We start from the raw sequence: 17,474 nt of genomic DNA on the forward strand, positions 1-17,474 counted from the left end.
AGCACTTACGTAACAAAGATGCAACCAGAACTCCACTGCTGTCATAGAAATCAGCTGCAGTCTATATCAATACTATCAGGAAAAGAGCTGTGAATGTAGGGACACACATTACTTGCAATGGCAAACCCTCATCAGGCAGCAATTAGGCACAACAACCAGAACTCAAATTACAAAGGAACAATTGGAGAAAAAGGGCGGAAGGGCGGTTCAAAAAGAAAGGTTCTCAACAACTGTACAAATACCGAATTTCTATAATGGCAAAAAGCAAACAAAGGAGAGAACACCCAGGACAGTCTGTATAATTACTTCCTATGCGCCTGCTTGCGTCACTCATAACTGGCAGATGTTTCCCCGCAGGGCACAAGGTTGCACAGTCAAGACCACACTTACTTCTTTTTAAAATGATTATTATTTGCAAGTTGCACAGCCAATCCATCAATAACAGTGGAACAAGTATACATTCTCAAGGTGGAGGCCTCGGCAGACTCAAAGAATGTCTAACAATGGATTACTCATAAGGATAATTACTATCAACGTTACTCAGTGCAACATATAAAAATAAAATGCAACAACCTTACAGGTGATTCACTGAGCAATGATCCTCCCCAGTTATTCTCATCACCTCTTTTCTCTCCGATGAAGTGTTCCCAAAAGTCAAACCTTTGGTCATCAACCCTAATAGCTCCTTCAGTAAATTATCAATTTTGGTTCTGTAACACTTCTGCCAAGTTTCTGGGGAGATTTTGGTAAGGCTCAGGCATTACTAGTTTGAAAACAGATTTAAGAACAGGGAACTCTTGCACTTCAAATGCTTTATCTAATAGGCATTCACAATACTTTAAAAATCAGAATTCAAAAACCAGACTTTACTAATGAATTAGTAAATCCGTCACTGCTTCTTCCATAATTAAAAAATATTTCAGCATTCTGCTGTTTCTTCATTCAGTTCTTAGGAGGAGAAAACACTCAGCATAACAACATGTTTATCACGACAAACAGTGCATTGCTGAATACATTTTCAATCAACTCTGAAAACGCACATTATTTCATTTTTTGTTTCAAATTCTGAGAGGAGTAAAATCCTACAAATTAATTTAAATCAAGGTATGACATTTCTACCACAAATCTACCTATATTTTGCAGTATTTATATAGAATTCCCAAATGATCTCATGAAAATGAATGAAAACACCTAAACAGACTTAATGGGTTCATGTACCAATCCATCCCTAGATACCAGCAAAGTCCTCAGGTTGTATTCAAGTGTATAATTACTATTTAGGTAAACTATGCAAACAAGATTGAATTTCTTTTTTAAAAAAATAACTAATCCATGATTGATTAATTTTTTCGCAAACACAATTGCTGTCATCAAAAGTCGGCAGTGGCTAAAGGGGACGGCAGGGGTGGGAAAACTATCAATAAAGTGAAAATTATCAGCCGGGCCTGACTCTGGCCTGGCCTGCAGAGATCAAACTCATGCTGAAGACAGAAAGTGGGATTATGCGAGAGTGGTGTGGTGGTGGGGGGTGGAATGAAAAATCTAAATCAGCTCAAAGCTGCAAAGAATTTACATCACCATATCATATTATCAAATGATGGGTTGTTTCAAATGGCAATGCCTACATATTTGTGGCCACAAGCTCAAAACAGAACATCGGAAAAAATTAACGTATTGGCAGCACATCACATCAAGTAAAACAGTGAGCGAAGACCTTTTCTACTGAATAAGAAGTTGCTTCCTCATTGATTTTTGTATACTCTCAAGACATTATATGGTTGCTGACATGTGTCCCCTTCCCCTCTGCACCAACACAGGGCATTCTCCAGGGTTGAAAATAAATCTGCTCCCAGATGTGTACGAAGCAGCTGAGCAGCTTGTTGGTGCACTGAATGACTCAGCTGCTCACGTTCCCTCCCTCCCTCCCCACAGAGAGCCAACAAGGACAGGAACTTGCGTGATTTTTGATCATGAACCCACATCCTTTCCCTGTGCATCATCTGCCCTGTTAGGTGCAGTATTTCAAAACACCACAAACATAGAAGCAATAGATAGAGACTACAACTCTTCCCTAGTGATGAAATAAACAATGCAAAAACTGGATCTTCTTTGAAAACATCAATGAAGCCATCTGAAAAATTGTAGCATCACTGTCGGCAGAAAAGCCCAATCTAGTTACCAGAGCTGTAATCATCACACGCCTCTGTGAGCAGAATGACATTTAGAGAAACCACATTATCTGAGAAATAAAACTGGTTTGGTCAGAAACACAACATTGTTCTATTTTTCCCTTCCCTTTTTTTTCAGATAAAAAGCATTAACGATTTGGTGCTTTACCAGGGAAAATGGTCTGACATGCTGAAGGTAAAAAAAAATCTTGCAACTCCCTAAGTTTGGATGCTATCTTTTCAAACAAACTCAATGATAAAACGCATCTCAATTTCAGAACTCGCTTTGTTTTAATAATTTTCAATCACTGCAACTATCTAATTCAGTGACATTGCTCCATTTCGAAAAGCCAACACGGTAAATTTCATGCTGTTTCAGATTGCATTCCTGTACTGAAATGAATGATTTTAAAAGCTTCAGTGATGACTAAAGCTGACTAAGGATTTTAAACAAATGCTATGTTGCAAGAAGCTTTATTTCTTCTCTCAACGTTTGCTCAAGGGGCAGCCATTTCGTACTTTATCCAAATAGCCCTTCCTTATGGTTGAACCACGATAACAAGTGTCTTCTTCCAATTTCACATGTAAACTGTCTAAAAATGTACGCAGGAGTATTTACAAAGCTCACCAGAGACAGCCAGTGGTAGTTCAACTACTACACAGCTGTTCTGGTGAGAAGTAGATGAACATGGCGCACAGAAATTCTAAGCGGGTAAACAACAGCTTATGTGAATTTCAGGAAGTGATCTGTTTTGCATCTCACATTCTGAGGCTTCTACCAAATGAGAGATTCTCTTCAGTTAACAACAAGCCCCACTGCAATCAGATGGTTTCATACAGCAAGTAAATCCCTACATTCTTGGAACAGAATTGTTTAAATTGTTCCTGTAAAAACATTAAGGATTTCACGGATAAAATTGGGACAGAACATTGATCTGAAAAGTCAAATGTAAATGAAAAGGAGAAGATGAAGGGAGGAACAGGAAGGAAGCTGAAAACAGGGCTGATCAGGGACAAAACATAGCAGCCTTGTGGAGGCAGACAGCAAGGCAGGGACTGAAAGTGCAGCATCTGGTCATCACGAAAGACAAAGAATGTTGGTGCCATCACAGAGAAACTGGAGGAGACTAGTGAACTGTTGCTTGGCCATTCTGGATCATGGCTGATCATTTCTCTCAAAGTCACTTTCCCTCAGTATCCCTGTATCCTTTGAAATCTACCACTTCTGGCAGTGCATCAATCTCAGCCTTGAACATTATCAGCAACTGAGACTCCACAACCCAATGTGGTCATTATCTCCAAAGATTCCGACTCTTGAGTGAAGAAATTCCCCTTCATCTCAGTTCGAAATGGCCTGCCCTTATTCTGAGACATCTCTTATACAGAACCTGTCAAACCCTGTATAGTCCTTTAGTGGAGGAAGAGGTAGTACAAAAAAATTCAACAGGATAACAGCTCAGGTAGACAATGTACTTAAAGGGTATTATCCGTACCCTGAGTGCCAATGTCCAGGTGGATACGTCATCTGGTGTAAAAGTGGTGATGGTGGGTACCACGGGCACCATCTTACAATTGTCTTTGGGTATTCATCATCTCAGAGGCTAGGAGGTTGCATTATGCTACACCTCTGTGCAAAAATAAACACGTCGATAAGTGTAAAATTACTCTCAAGGAGACAGTAACCAGGTTTTGGCATATGATGAAATATTCAAAAATGTTGGTGTGATGTACACAGGCTTTCAAAATCTAAGAAAGAAAGAAATATCATCCATTAGCAGAAAAAAGACCTGATGAGAAAATTGCTGCTCACAGTATTCAAGGGGTAATGGCAGTGTTGTGACAAAAGTGGCCAAGAGTCATAAACAGGGGAGTTTCATAGTAGTTGGACAGACACAGCAGACTGTCTGTCAGAGGTTGCTGTTCAAGTAAACGGTCTCTTTGATGTATCAATGACCTGGACTCGTGTTTTTTGAACGCACAAGTTCAAACACTGTAGGTAACATGAAACTTCAAAGTGTGGTTGACAGCAAGGAGGATAGCACCAGACTTAGCAAACTATAGATAGACAACTAAACAAATCTGAAATAAGACATTTTGAAAGGAAGTATTCGCAAAGATATTACAAATTAAATGATATAGTGTAAATAGGAGTACAGAAATACAGACTTGGGGTGGGGTGGTGATAACTTGTTACTGCACACATTTTAAAGTGGCTGGACAAGTTCAGAAGTATATATCAGGATTCCTGCTTTTATAAATGGAAGCACAGAGTATGTAAATTACACCTTTATAAAAGTACTTGTGCACTCTCACCTGGTGTATAAGCATCTAATATCGTTTGAATAGGAGTGTTAACACTTTGTAAAGGCTTCAAAAGAGATTTCCAACAATGCTATCAGAGATGAGGAACTTTGGATGTGTGAGCTGATGAGGGAAACTGAGATTGCTCTTAAAGCACTGAGTATGAAGCGGAGATTCAGAAAAGGCATTCCAAATTCACGGGAGGTAAAGATAAACTAAATACATAAGGACAATATGCTTTCACTTGCAGGAGAGTCAGTAGCTGGAATACACCAATTTCAGATATTTGGAAAAAATATCACAAATGCAGTGATTATGATATTTAATGCATTACTTCAAAATATGAGCAGAGACCACAGGACTGTCATCATGCAGAAGTCAGCCACTCAGTCCATCATGTCGTCTCTGGCTCTCTGAATTGGTCATGCCCTTAATTTCATTCTCCACATAATCCTGCACATGCTTCATTTTCAGACAACAATCTAATTCTTTTGTGAATGCTTGGCTTAAACCCATCTTCACCACACTTTTAGACAGCACTTTCTAGTCAAAAGGCGGCTGTGGCATACAGAAACTGTCATTACATTAGTCAGAGTCCCTAATGTTCTGGGGACACGAGCTTAAATCTCACCAGGACAAATGATCAAATCTGAATTCCATTTGAAAAATTTCAAAATTTAAAAAAATCCAACAGAAACCATGTAAACGTGGTCAATTATCATAAAAATCCATCTGGTTCACCAACATCCTTTTGGAAAGGATATCTGTTCTCCTTCACTGATCTCACCCCAGTGTGACTCCAGATCCACAAGAACGCAGTTGACACTTGACTGTCACAGAGTCATACAGCACTGAAACAGACCCTTCAGTCCAAGCCAAACATAATCCCAAACAAAATTAATCCAACAGCCTACTCCCTGCCCAGATGCTTCCATACCTTTTGTATTCCTGTACTTATCAAAATGTCTTTTAAACTCTGTAATGGTACCCACACCCTACACTTCCTCAGCAAGTTCATTCTACACGTAAACAATTCTCTGAAATTGTACAATAAGCTACTCAGATCAAGGGTATTAAGAGATTGGTAATAAACTAGCCAGTTATGTCCACATCCCGAGAACAAATTAAAAAAGATCTTAACCACTTGCTCTGTGGAGCAAGCTGCTTTTCGATGTTCCTTTTGATCGAAGAAGTAACATCTCAAAAAGAATTGCAGATATCCTTGGCAAGAACACACACTGGAAGGGTTCTGATGGGGCGAGGTGGGGTGGGGAGGTTACAGAAGAGTGACTCTACTAGCGACATCTTCTGAAGAACTGACTTAGATAATATAGGCCAAATGGACTCTTTGTCTGTTGGAAAAATGTATAAAAGCAACAGTCTGCAAAATAAATGAATAATCAAAGTTCACAACCACACAAGTTCAGCATAAAAACTTTTGAGTTTCATTAATTGCATCAATTTCTGCTCACAAAAATCCTTTATGTCCCTACTGTTTTCTACCCAAAATGCCAACAGTGTAATGGTTACATTTTCAATGTCATCTCACCTGCTGGATATCAAAGAACAAATAAGGCAGGAACTTCACCTGTCAAAAAGCACTTCTCGGAAAAAAAACCCTGACAGCTGAGACAAATAACAAGTTGCCCTGCTCCTTTCCCAACCACCAACCCCACATCCACAAGAACTGCACTGACAAAAGCAAAATAAACATCTTAATGTCTCAGAGCAGGAGGACTGGGTGAAATAAGGCAGGGGCAAGAGTTACTTAACACCTTGTCAGAGAAGTACACTTAACCGACAGGCGAGATTGTTGGATTTTGAGATGAAACTTCATGTTGCATCCTCAATCAGTCAGCAGGACTGCAATATGGCTGCCAATGCCCCTTTAAATCCAACACTGTACCTTTTTCCCCTTCATCCTCAATCATGCCTCCTTCACCAAACAACATGCAGTAAAGGAAGAACAAACAATGTCACTGTCCATCCACACCCACCAGTGGAATGATCACTCCATGAAATAAAATAGCTAAATGTCAGAAATTTAAAAAAACATAAATAAACACATGTCCTTAAAATGAGGAGTGCTGGAAAGCAGAAAAAAAACGACTACCTGCAGGTTGTTCCATTCTAGTCAGAGCCAAAAAGGCTCAGCTTGCTGCGGATTCAGAGTGAATTAATCCAGGAGGAAGGAAGAGAAGGATGTCCAGGCCGCTCGCAGCTTTAATAGGCAGGGAAGTGAGTGGGGGTGGGACGGGCTGGGAGAAGGTTTTTCTTTACCTCCGTCGTTTTGGAGCTGCTATTGTCAGACTGGTGAGATGGCGGCTGCACCTTTGACAGAGAGACGGAGGAGAAGGAAGGGGGGAAGGAGGACGGTGGAGTGGGCAGATATTTGTGGTATTGGTGGTGTTTTGAAGCTCCAGCTAGGCCCTGCTTGTCTCGCCCCCAGGGCCCCGGGCCTGTCGTACGCTACCTCGCCGCCTGTGCGTGTTGTTTTGGCCGCTTTCCCTCGCCGGCCGCACAAAGGCTCCAGGCCGAGCGCCCCTATTGGCTGCCAGGCCCCGCACATGCAGCGGGGCATCACGGGACATGTAGTCCTCTCGCTGATTGACAGCTCAGCCAACAACAACTGCTGCTGGTAGTGGTGGCAGGGATAGAGATCCCAAATTTCAATGCTGCTTCTGTCTTGGACTCCCCCTCCAACGCACTGGTTGTTCGGCCCTGATATGCACCTCTCCCCAATTGCAAGCACTTGCCTGCATTGAAAGTTCGTGTTTCTTTTCATTGATTCATTCATACATCCATCGGGATGAGGGTTTGCGCCCAAGCCATTTGCCCCTGACGTGCGGTGAGCCAGTATGAGGCCCTGTAATAGTTGTGAAACAAAAGCAGTTTGCCACCAACTTCAATTAATCAAACAATAACTCACAGGACAAAACTAGTAAATGACAAGTAACATTTAGAAATGAATTATGGTAGACAAGTTGGGCCAGCATTTATGTCCAGTTTGCAGACTACTGGTTTTTCCTTCTGGGAATCTAGAGGGAAATGAATTCTAAAGATATATTAAATAAATAGACCAATTACGCTGCAGCCACACTGGCCTAGCATGCAGTTCATACATCCATGACCAAATAATAAAACATCCTGGCTGAACTTTTAACGCCCATGTCACGTGGAACTCAGAAGAATGAGAGGCAATCTCACGGAAACATTGGAAGGTATACAAAAGTCAAAATGAACTGCTGCATAATCTGGAATTCTGAAACACAAATGGAAAATGCTGCAGAAAATCAATCAATCTGCCAGTGTCAGTTGGAGAGAACCAGAATTAACTTCTCAAGGCCACTGTGACTCTTCTTAAGAAACCCTAAACTTGGTTTTTCTCTCTCCAAACGTGTTGGTGGACCTGCCAAAGTCTTATAGGGGCTCAGTAAGACAGCTACTGAAAGATTTTTTTCTCCTGCCCCGTGAATCTGTATCCTCAGGGTAAGGTCAGCCATGATCCAACTGAAAGGCAGAGCAAATTCAACTGGCTATATGTCCTGCTCCTATTTATTATGCTGTTGTGTTTGGACTGAAGTATAGTCCTGCAGAAGCTCCAACTTCCACAACTTCACTTGGCTGACCAGGGATTCAACAGATTTTAATGCCTCGTTACGGAGTATGATGGAATGATTTGGAGATTGCTGCTCGGAATGTTTGGGCATACTATGAAGACATTGTTTTTGGCCACCAGGTTTTTTGGTGGGGCTCAAACCCGGAGATTCCAGATTAGTGACAAGGATATTGCTCCTTTCATCCTCTACTTCTAATGGCATTCGCATTGCCCTTTTAAAGTAATTTTAAAAAAAACACAAGGCCTATAAAATAGAACTCTTGACTCTGAGCCACAGAACGGAGAGATCTTCAGGCTGATGATTGAAAGCTTAGCCAAAGGAGTTGGTTGTAAGCATTGTTTCAAAGGAAGAAAGTGATGCAGAGAAATTTCAGGATGAAATTCCAAGCCTAAAAATTGAGATGCCAGTGGTAGAGTGACTGAAATTGAAGATGCTGAACAGGCCATAATTCAAGGAGTGCAGATATTACAAAGGATCGTACAGCAGATGGGTTTATAGAGAAAGAAACATGAAACGTCAGAGCACAAACATCACAAAGAACTGGACAGCAAAGGGGACTACAGAGATAAAAGCATTAACTATCAGACCTGAAGTAGGGTATTTGGCCCGGAGCCTGCTCTGCCATTCAATATGATCATGTACCCTGTGCCAATTTCTTCCAATTTTCTTTGATTCCTTTCTCTAAGAAGGACTGCACCTGCATCTTTCTTCAATGATTTGGCCTCAATGGTTTCTTCTGGCAGCAAATTCCACAGATTCACTATTCTCTGGGTGGAAAAGTTCTGAGGAAGTGTCAATGGACCCGAAATGTTAATGTGTCCTTTCTCTCTACAGGTTCTGCAAGACTGGCTGAGTTTTTCTAGCAATTTCTGTTTTTGTTTCTGAAGAAATGTCTCCTCAACTCTTCCTAGACCTAATGTTTAGAATGTGACCCCCGGTTCTAGAATCCCCACTCACTGAGAAATCCTTTCTGCAGATACTCTCTTATCCCGTGTTAATTTTATCGATTCCGAGGAGATCTCTCTTCATTGTTCTAAAGTCCAGTGAATAGAATCCTGAATAATCCAGTGTCTCCTGCCATCCAGGCATCAGTCTTAGTTGCATTTGTGTGAACAGCAGCACTAATTTTTCACACAGCATGCTCCCACAGACAATTGTCTTTTTATGATATTGATTGATGGATAAATGTTGGCTGTTTAGCAAGAAGCCCCTCCAGCTCTTCTTTAAAGTAAAACATCAGGTCTTCAATATACACTTGTAAATATAGTCTGGGATAACAAAGTGTAGAGCTGGATGAACACAGCAGGCCAAGCAGCATCTTAGGAGCATCTAGGAGCACAAGGTGCTCCTAAGATGCTGCTTGGCCTGCTGTGTTCACCCAGCTCCACACTTTGTTATCTTGGATTCTCTAGCATCTGCAGTTCCCATCATCTCTAAAGATAGTCTGGACCTTGGTTTAAAACCTCTTTGAAACACTTTGAAAGATTTCGTTACAAACCCAAGAATGCAGCATTTGTGCAGAACTACAGTGCAGTCTAAACCTCGATTTTGTCCTCAGCTCTTCTGGAAGATAGCTGCAGCTGATTTCAATTTTCCCAATCATCCCAATTGATCATACTTATATCAGAGGGTCCTGAGTTCAAGTGTGAAACCAGAAACGAAAGTGCAAAAATCCAACTGGAGACTCAGGCTCCTTTGTGATGTAATGGAAGGCTAAATTTTCACTCATACCGTCTTTCTGATGACCATTCAGCTGAGGCTGACTTTGGTCTTTGAGAAAGATGTAAAAGATCCTTTGGTGTTATTTCAAAGAAGCAATGGGCAATATCTGCAGTGTCCTTGCCAATATCTATCATTTAATCAACACCATAAAGAAAAGATGGTTTAGTCATTACAGTTTTAATGTTTGTTACGTTTCCCTGTGAGCAATTTGCTTAGAATTTTGCCAACACTACAACAGTAATTACAGTTTAATCATATTTCGTTGGCTGTAAAGCGTCCTGGATCATCCTGAATTTGCAAAAGACACTCTATAAATACAAATCTTTCTTCCATTCTGCACTTGTATCTCCCCTCTGAAAGATGTCACCTTTGCCAACTTGGCTTCACATTTCTCTCCACAATCCTGAACCAAATCAATGAGCCCTAGTAAACCTTCATCCTCAAAACAGCTGCTGGCTGAAGCTGTGTGCTTTCTTTAGCCAAAGAAATAAGACCATTCAGACAGAAGAAGAAGCATTTGATGCCAATTAACTCTGCTTGCACTTCCAAGCTCTTATGAAACATATGCTTCAATGGGCACCAGTTAAAGTCACTGTATCCTCTGCCTAAATTGTTCATGAATAAAAGAATGTTACCATGCTAACTGACCAGAAAACATCTCATTCTGTCCTCAACTTGCATCCACATACAATTTCCAATTAGAGTTCAAAAGTAAAATCCTGGAACTGGAACGGTTGAGTTCAAAAGTCATGACCTAAAACATTAGAGATAATGGGAACTGCAGATGCTGGAGAATTCCAAGATAATAAAATGTGAGGCTGGATGAACACAGCAGGCCAAGCAGCATCTCAGGAGCACAAAAGCTGACGTTTCGGGCCTAGACCCTTCATCAGAGAGGGGGATGGGGAGAGGGAACTGGAATAAATAGGGAGAGAGGGGGAGGCGGACCGAAGATGGAGAGTAAAGAAGATAGGTGGAGAGAGTGTAGGTGGGGAGGTAGGGAGGGGATAGGTCAGTCCAGGGAAGACGGACAGGTCAAGGAGGTGGGATGAGGTTAGTAGGTAGATGGGGGTGTGGCTTGGGGTGGGAGGAAGGGATGGGTGAGAGGAAGAACAGGTTAGGGAGGCAGAGACAGGTTGGACTGGTTTTGGGATGCAGTGGGTGGGGGGGAAGAGCTGGGCTGGTTGTGTGGTACTCTCCATCTTCGGTCCGCCTCCCCCTCTCTCCCTATTTATTCCAGTTCCCTCTCCCCATCCCCCTCTCTGATAAAGGGTCTAGGCCCGAAACGTCACCTAAAACATTAATTCTCTTTCTCTCTCCACACTTGTTACCAGACCTGCAGAACAGCTCCAATATTTTCTGTATTTATTGAAGCGGGAGGTATTAGATGGAAATCAACTGTTTAAATGCTGCTTGATTTGACCCTGCTAGTGTGAAACATAAAGAGAAACTGTCATTGCCTGCCCTACATTGAAGGTTGGATGCTGAATCTGGTTTTTGTTTCTCTCTCTCTCTCTCTCTCCTTCCAATTGGATTAATGCTCATGTTTTTCAAATACATTTTTTTCTTTGTCTTTTCAAGGCACGTCAGTGTCAACATCAAGGCCAGCATTTCTTACACGTCCCAAATTAACCTTAACCCGTGAATCCACTTCAGAAAGCAGTTGAGCATTAACCACACTGCAGGGAATCTAGTGTCAGATCTGCAGGACCAATCGGGTCAAGATGTTAGTTAGATTTACTTCCCTAAAGGATTCAGTGACTTAGACGGATTTCAACAAGAAATTGTGACAATTTAATGGTTGCCATTCACATGACAAGTTTTGTATTCCAGATTGATTGGATGTAAGTTCCAAAAATTGCCATGCTGACATTTGAACTTGAATCCCCGATTATAAGCCTGGCCTGAGGAAAACTAGTCTAGTGGCATTACCACAATTTACTGTCTCCCTAATGGATAATTTAAATAACGGTGGAATAAGTCTGCATTTTATATCAGTGGATGATCCATCTCAGCCTCTTTGAGAGGTCCTCAACATCACAGATGCCAGGCCTGAGCCAATTCAAATCACTCCACGTGATATCAGGAAAGAGTTGGAGGCACTGGATGCTGCAAAGGATATGAACCCTGACCAACATTCCGAAAATAAGACTGAAGACTTGTGCTCCAGAACTTGCTGCACCCCAAGGCAAGCTGTTGCACACTGGTATCTATCTGCCAAGTGGAAAATTGCCAGGTGTGTCCTGTACACAAAGAGCAGGACAACTCCAATCTGGCTAATTACTGCCCCATCAATCTACTCTCAATCAATAGTAATGTGATAGATAGTGTCACCAATGGATAAATGTGGTGGTGACAAGAGCAGTTCAAAGACCAGGAATCCTGCAGCGAGTAACTCCCCAAAACGTGTTCATCATCCTCAAGGCATAAGTCAGGAGTATGATAGAATACTCCCCACTTTCCTGGATGGATGCAGCTCCAGCAACAGTCAAGAAGCTTAACACCATCCAGAATAAAGCAACCCACTTGACTGGCACCATATCCAGGACCATCCGCTCCTTCCACCACCAACGCTCAGCAGTATGAGCATGTACTATCTATAAAATGCACTGCAGAAATTCATTAAAGATCCTTCAACAGCTCCTTTCAAACCCATGACAACTTCTATGTCAAAGGACAGGGGCAGAAGATATCTGGGAAAGCTGCCAGCTGCTGGTTCCCCTCCAAGCCACTCACCATCCTGACTTGGAAATATATTCTTATTCCTTCACTGTTGCTGGGTCAACATCCTGGAATTCCCTCCCAAACAGCATTGTGGGTCGATGGAACTGCATAGGTTCAAGAAATCAGCTCACCACCACCTTCTCAAAGCAATGAGGTATGGGCAATAAATGCTGATCAGGCAGTGATGCCCACATCCCATGAGTGAACGAGAAAAAGCATGAAACAATGAAGATAAATTCCCAATGAATTGATCTTGCTAGTAATGACAAAGTGATAACAACAGGCATTGCAAGAATGCCTTTCACTTCTTGGAATTGTTTCAAGGAATCTTTCATTTCCATCTAACCTAATCATGATAACATATCAATTTTCAACTTCTAGTGCCTGATTTGAAAACTTGGGAGTTACCTGAACTGCAACAGTTTCAAAGAGGAAAAACCACTGATTGATAAGAGGCTGAAGTAATCATCTGAGCACAGTTTGAGCCAAGCTACGTGAAACCATCAAAACACCAAAACCAAACTGAACAGGAATTTACATTATTATCAAGCAAGTCTGAAGCAAGTCGGAGCTGTTAGAGCTGTATCCCTTTAAGAAAGTCACATGTTGGAGATTTAAAAAATGACAGTGATTTTCCAGCTTGAATACAAGGAACTCAGACATTGAAATGTGCAAAGCAGCTGTATTTCAGGGAGATAATTTTGGGAATCAACAGAGAAAATGAATGTGTAACTTGAACTAGAGAACGCTCTTTCTTTCTGCTCTTTGTTTCTCAGTCTCTCAAGGACAAAATACCCAGTGGTAATTCAAACTGGAGAGAAACAGCCAAACACCAAGATCTCAATGCTATCAGAAATATTCCCTATCCGGCTGTAGTCTCAGGTAAACCTACCACCTCATGAACCTTAAGGCTTTGAAATTACATTTTCTTCTGTTTGGATGTGACACTGTCCCTTTTTGGATTTTTTATTTGCATTGTGTGGATGTTTGCTGTTACTTCATTATTTTTCTCTGTGTTCATTTACGCAGATTACAAATCTCCCTTCATTAGTTAACATAAGTATCTGGGATTTTGACAATTCCAGCAATGTTGTAAATTGGATCCAAACCACTTGTTCCACATGCAAGCTTGAAGTAGAAATAAGGCACCTCAAAGCCATCTTGTGAGATAACATCGACTACGATCAGATATTTTTTCACTGTATTTTACATCAATCATGAATGAGTCTAAGGCCATCACATTTGGTTTGGAAAGTGCTGAGATTACTCTGAAAAAGTAAATAACTCAAGTGTTTTAGCAACAGGTGAAGCTAGATATTTCACACATTTAGAATATAAGCCGTGCTTGCAACAAACATAATGCTGTGGTCAAGCCAAAAGTCACATGCCTATGATATAAGTGAGTAATGTAGCATCTGAATTGCATTGCCAGCATGCTGCCAGTTAAGTCAGCTATACATCCATATGACTGTGTGATGATGTCAAACAAGACATCCTTTTGGTTGTTCACAATAACAAAAGTCGTGACTATACCCATCCAAACTGCCTGACAAAACACAGGACAGTGTCCAAAATTAGATGTAATTGTGCAATTGGGCATCATTTGCTAAATAATCCCATGCTGCAAACCAACTTAGGGTTGTCAGCCTCGCTTGGAGTATGCCACACCTTCTTGGACTGGAAGGTACATACGTGAATATACAGGTCATGTTCACTTTAGACAGTGTCTATTTAGATTTAAAATTTAAAATTTAAACATACTGCACCTGGTTCAATTCAGCAAAATTGGTGATAACCATTTGCTCATTAATGGCTTGTTCAATCAATACCAACCTATCTGATTTAAATTTTAAACAAAGTTTGCCAGATTCCTGTCAGTCATGATTAACTTCTGCATTCTCCACAGCAACACCACTATCAATCAGAGTTCACTTGATAACCAAATTAGTACATTCTCTCATACACGTACACATACATGCACATTTCCCATTTTACTTTGGTATTTCATGAGTTGTCCTGACAAGTGATAAAATATGTTTTTTTTAGCATACTGAAATTCTCTACTTCCAAACCGCTACAAAAAGTGGAATAGTTAAAAGTTGTTCTCAACTCGGATGTTGTTGAGTTTAATTTGTCAAGCTACGCTTTGGGTGACACTGTTGTTTTAGTATTTGGTGAAACGACAGGATGTATATGTTTGGCAAATTTTCATGGCTGTATTGTGAAACAAATAGCCACAACATTTTTAAAATAAAAGGTGGAACATTTGAGACAAGGTGGTAAAAAGATTGAAATCTTGAATCTTGCTGAAAACAGTGACCTGTTGCCAAAGCTTTTGCAGTCATCAGGAAAAGAAAATGGCAAAAATGCCAAATTTCCAAACATCATGACAATTTACACTGTGGGAGAGTCGTGGGTAAATGGTGAGGGAAAAATCGGTGGAAATGGAGAAGAGGAAATGCATGAATGATTGAAAGCTGCTTCAGTAATGTATCTCTCTGTACAGCGATATTCAATAGATTGAAAAATGAATTGTGGATGCTGAAAATCTGAAACATACACAGAAGTTACTGGAAAAGTTCAGCAGGTCCAGCAGCATCTGTGGAGAAAAGTCTGAGTTAATGTTTCGGGTCCAGTGGCCCTTCCTTGCTGGACCTGAAATGTTAGCTCTGATTTCTCTCCACAGATGCTACCAGACTTGTTGAGCTTTTTCAGCAATTTCTCTTTTTGTTTTGACAGATTGACATCTGTTGTGTTACGAACATGTAACAAATGCAAACCATTTTCCCCCTCTAGCCTGTCCCAGTAACTAATAAATCTTGGTTGATCTGCAGCTGAACTTCATACACCTACCTTTGCCCTATGTAGCTCCTATGCTGCTGAAAACCTCATCTGTGCTTTTCTTATGTCGAAACTAACAACTCCAGTGCAATCCCAGTCAGCCTGCCACGTTCCTCCTTTTGTAATTTTGAAATAATTTCAAAACTTTGCTGCCCATATCTGAACTTGATGAAAATCCATTCACCAATTGTCCCTGTGTTCATGGACCTCCAGTGGTTGACAGTTAACAAACACCTCATTTTCAATGTCTCAGCCTTCTTTAGAAATTCTTCCATAACCTAACCACTTGTTACCTCTATAATCCCCTCCAGCCCCACAATGTTCCTCCAATTTTGTTCTCTTGAGCATCCCTGATTTTAATTGCACCACTTTTAGCAGTGGTGCTTTCAGCTGCCAGAACTCTGGAATTCCTTCCCGAACCTTCACCATCTTTTGATTTTCCTCTCCTCTTAAAAGCTGCTGCAGATATTTGCAAGAAGTAGAGTCTCTAAAAGAAGACAAAGTTTGCATAAGGGGGGCATTTTCAGGCTGGCAACCTGTAACTAGTTGAGTGGCAGAGGGATCAGTGCAGGGATCACAATTATTTACGATATATATTAATGACCTGGAAGAGAAAAGTGAATGTATTATAGTTGAGTTTGCAAAGGACACAAAATATGTTGGGAAGGTAACTCGTGAGGATGACACAAAGAGTCTCTTGAGGATATAGACAGATTTACCAACTGGACAAAAATTTGGCAGATGGAATACAGTGCGAAAAAATGTGAGGTTATGCAGTTTGACAAAAAGAACACAGAGCGAAATATTATTAAAATAGAGGAAGATTTCAAAAAGCTATAGTAGAGAAGGATTTGGGAGGTTTTGTGCAGTCGTCACAAAAAAAATGGCAGACAGGTTCAGCAGGTAATCGTAATAGGAAAGGCAAACGGAATGTAGGCCTTTATTTCAAAATGAATTAATATAGAAACGGGGAAGTCTTGCCAAAACTAGACAAGAACTAGTAAGGCACTGATAACAAAGTGTGGAGCTGGATGAACACAGCAGGCCAAGCAGCATCAGGAGCACAAAAGCTGACGTTTCGGGCCTAGACCCTTCATCAGAGAGGGGGATGGGGAGAGGGAACTCCCACTTCCTACAGACAAAGGGAGTGGCCATGGGCACCCGCATGGGCCCAAGCTATGCCTGCCTCTTTGTAGGTTACGTGGAACAGTCCCTCTTCCGCACCTACACAGGCCCCAAACCCCACCTCTTCCTCCGTTACATTGATGACTGTATTGGCGCCGCCTCTTGCTCCCCAGAGGAGCTCGAACAGTTCATCCACTTCACCAACACCTTCCACCACAACCTCAAGTTCACCTGGGCCATCTCCAACACATCCCTCACCTTCCTGGACCTCTCAGTCTCCATCTCAGGTAACTAGCTAGAAACTGATGTCAATTTCAAGCCCACTGACTCCCACAGCTACCTAAAATACACTTCCTCCCACCCACCCTCCTGCAAAAATTCCATCCCCTATTCCCAATTCCTCCGCCTCCACCACATCTGCTCCCAGGATGAGGCATTCCACTCCCGCACATCCCAGATGTCCACGTTCTTCCAGGACCACAACTTTCCCCCTGCAGTGGTCGAGAACGCCCTTGACCGCGTCTCCCGCAACACATCCCTCACACCCCGCCCCCGCCACAACTGCCCCCAGAGGATCCCCCTTGTTCTCACATACCACCCCACCAACCTCCAGATACAACGTATCATCCTCCGACACTTCCGCCATCTACAATCCGACCCCACCACCCAAGCCATTTTTCCATCCCCACCCTTGTCTGCCTTCTTGAGAGACCACTCTGTCCGCAACTCCCTTGTCCGCTCCACACCCACCACCTCCAACCCCACCACATCCGGCACCTTCCCCTGCAACCACAGGAAGTACTACATTTGCCCCCACACCTCCTCCCTCACTCCCATCCCAGGCCCCAAGATGACCTTCCATATCAAGCAGATGTTCACCTGCACATCTGCCAATGTGGTATATTGTATCCATTGCACCCGGTGTGGCTTCCTCTACATTGGGGAAACCAAGCGGAGGCTTGGGGACCGCTTT

General features: G+C 41.9%; 1 protein-coding gene across 7 annotated transcripts in view; it reads right to left on the minus strand.

Annotated features, from left to right (window-relative positions):
- nsd3 (nuclear receptor binding SET domain protein 3) overlaps nucleotides 1-7,004 on the minus strand; it is a 105,338-nt gene extending 98,334 nt beyond the window's left edge. For 5 of the 7 annotated variants that reach the window (XM_059641148.1, XM_059641150.1, XM_059641151.1 and 2 more), the window contains exon 1: nucleotides 6,583-7,004. The gene's annotated coding sequence lies outside the window, so the exon portion shown is untranslated. Of the gene's footprint in view, nucleotides 1-1,714; nucleotides 1,804-3,661; nucleotides 3,742-6,582 lie in introns of those variants that run through there. The other 2 variants (XM_059641146.1, XM_059641147.1) reach the window with 2 other exon arrangements.
- Nucleotides 7,005-17,474: the final 10,470 nt, after the last annotated feature.

The sequence above is a fragment of the Stegostoma tigrinum genome, chromosome 40 (genome assembly GCF_030684315.1).
Source record: "Stegostoma tigrinum isolate sSteTig4 chromosome 40, sSteTig4.hap1, whole genome shotgun sequence".
NCBI classification, from domain to species: domain Eukaryota; kingdom Metazoa; phylum Chordata; class Chondrichthyes; order Orectolobiformes; family Stegostomatidae; genus Stegostoma; species Stegostoma tigrinum.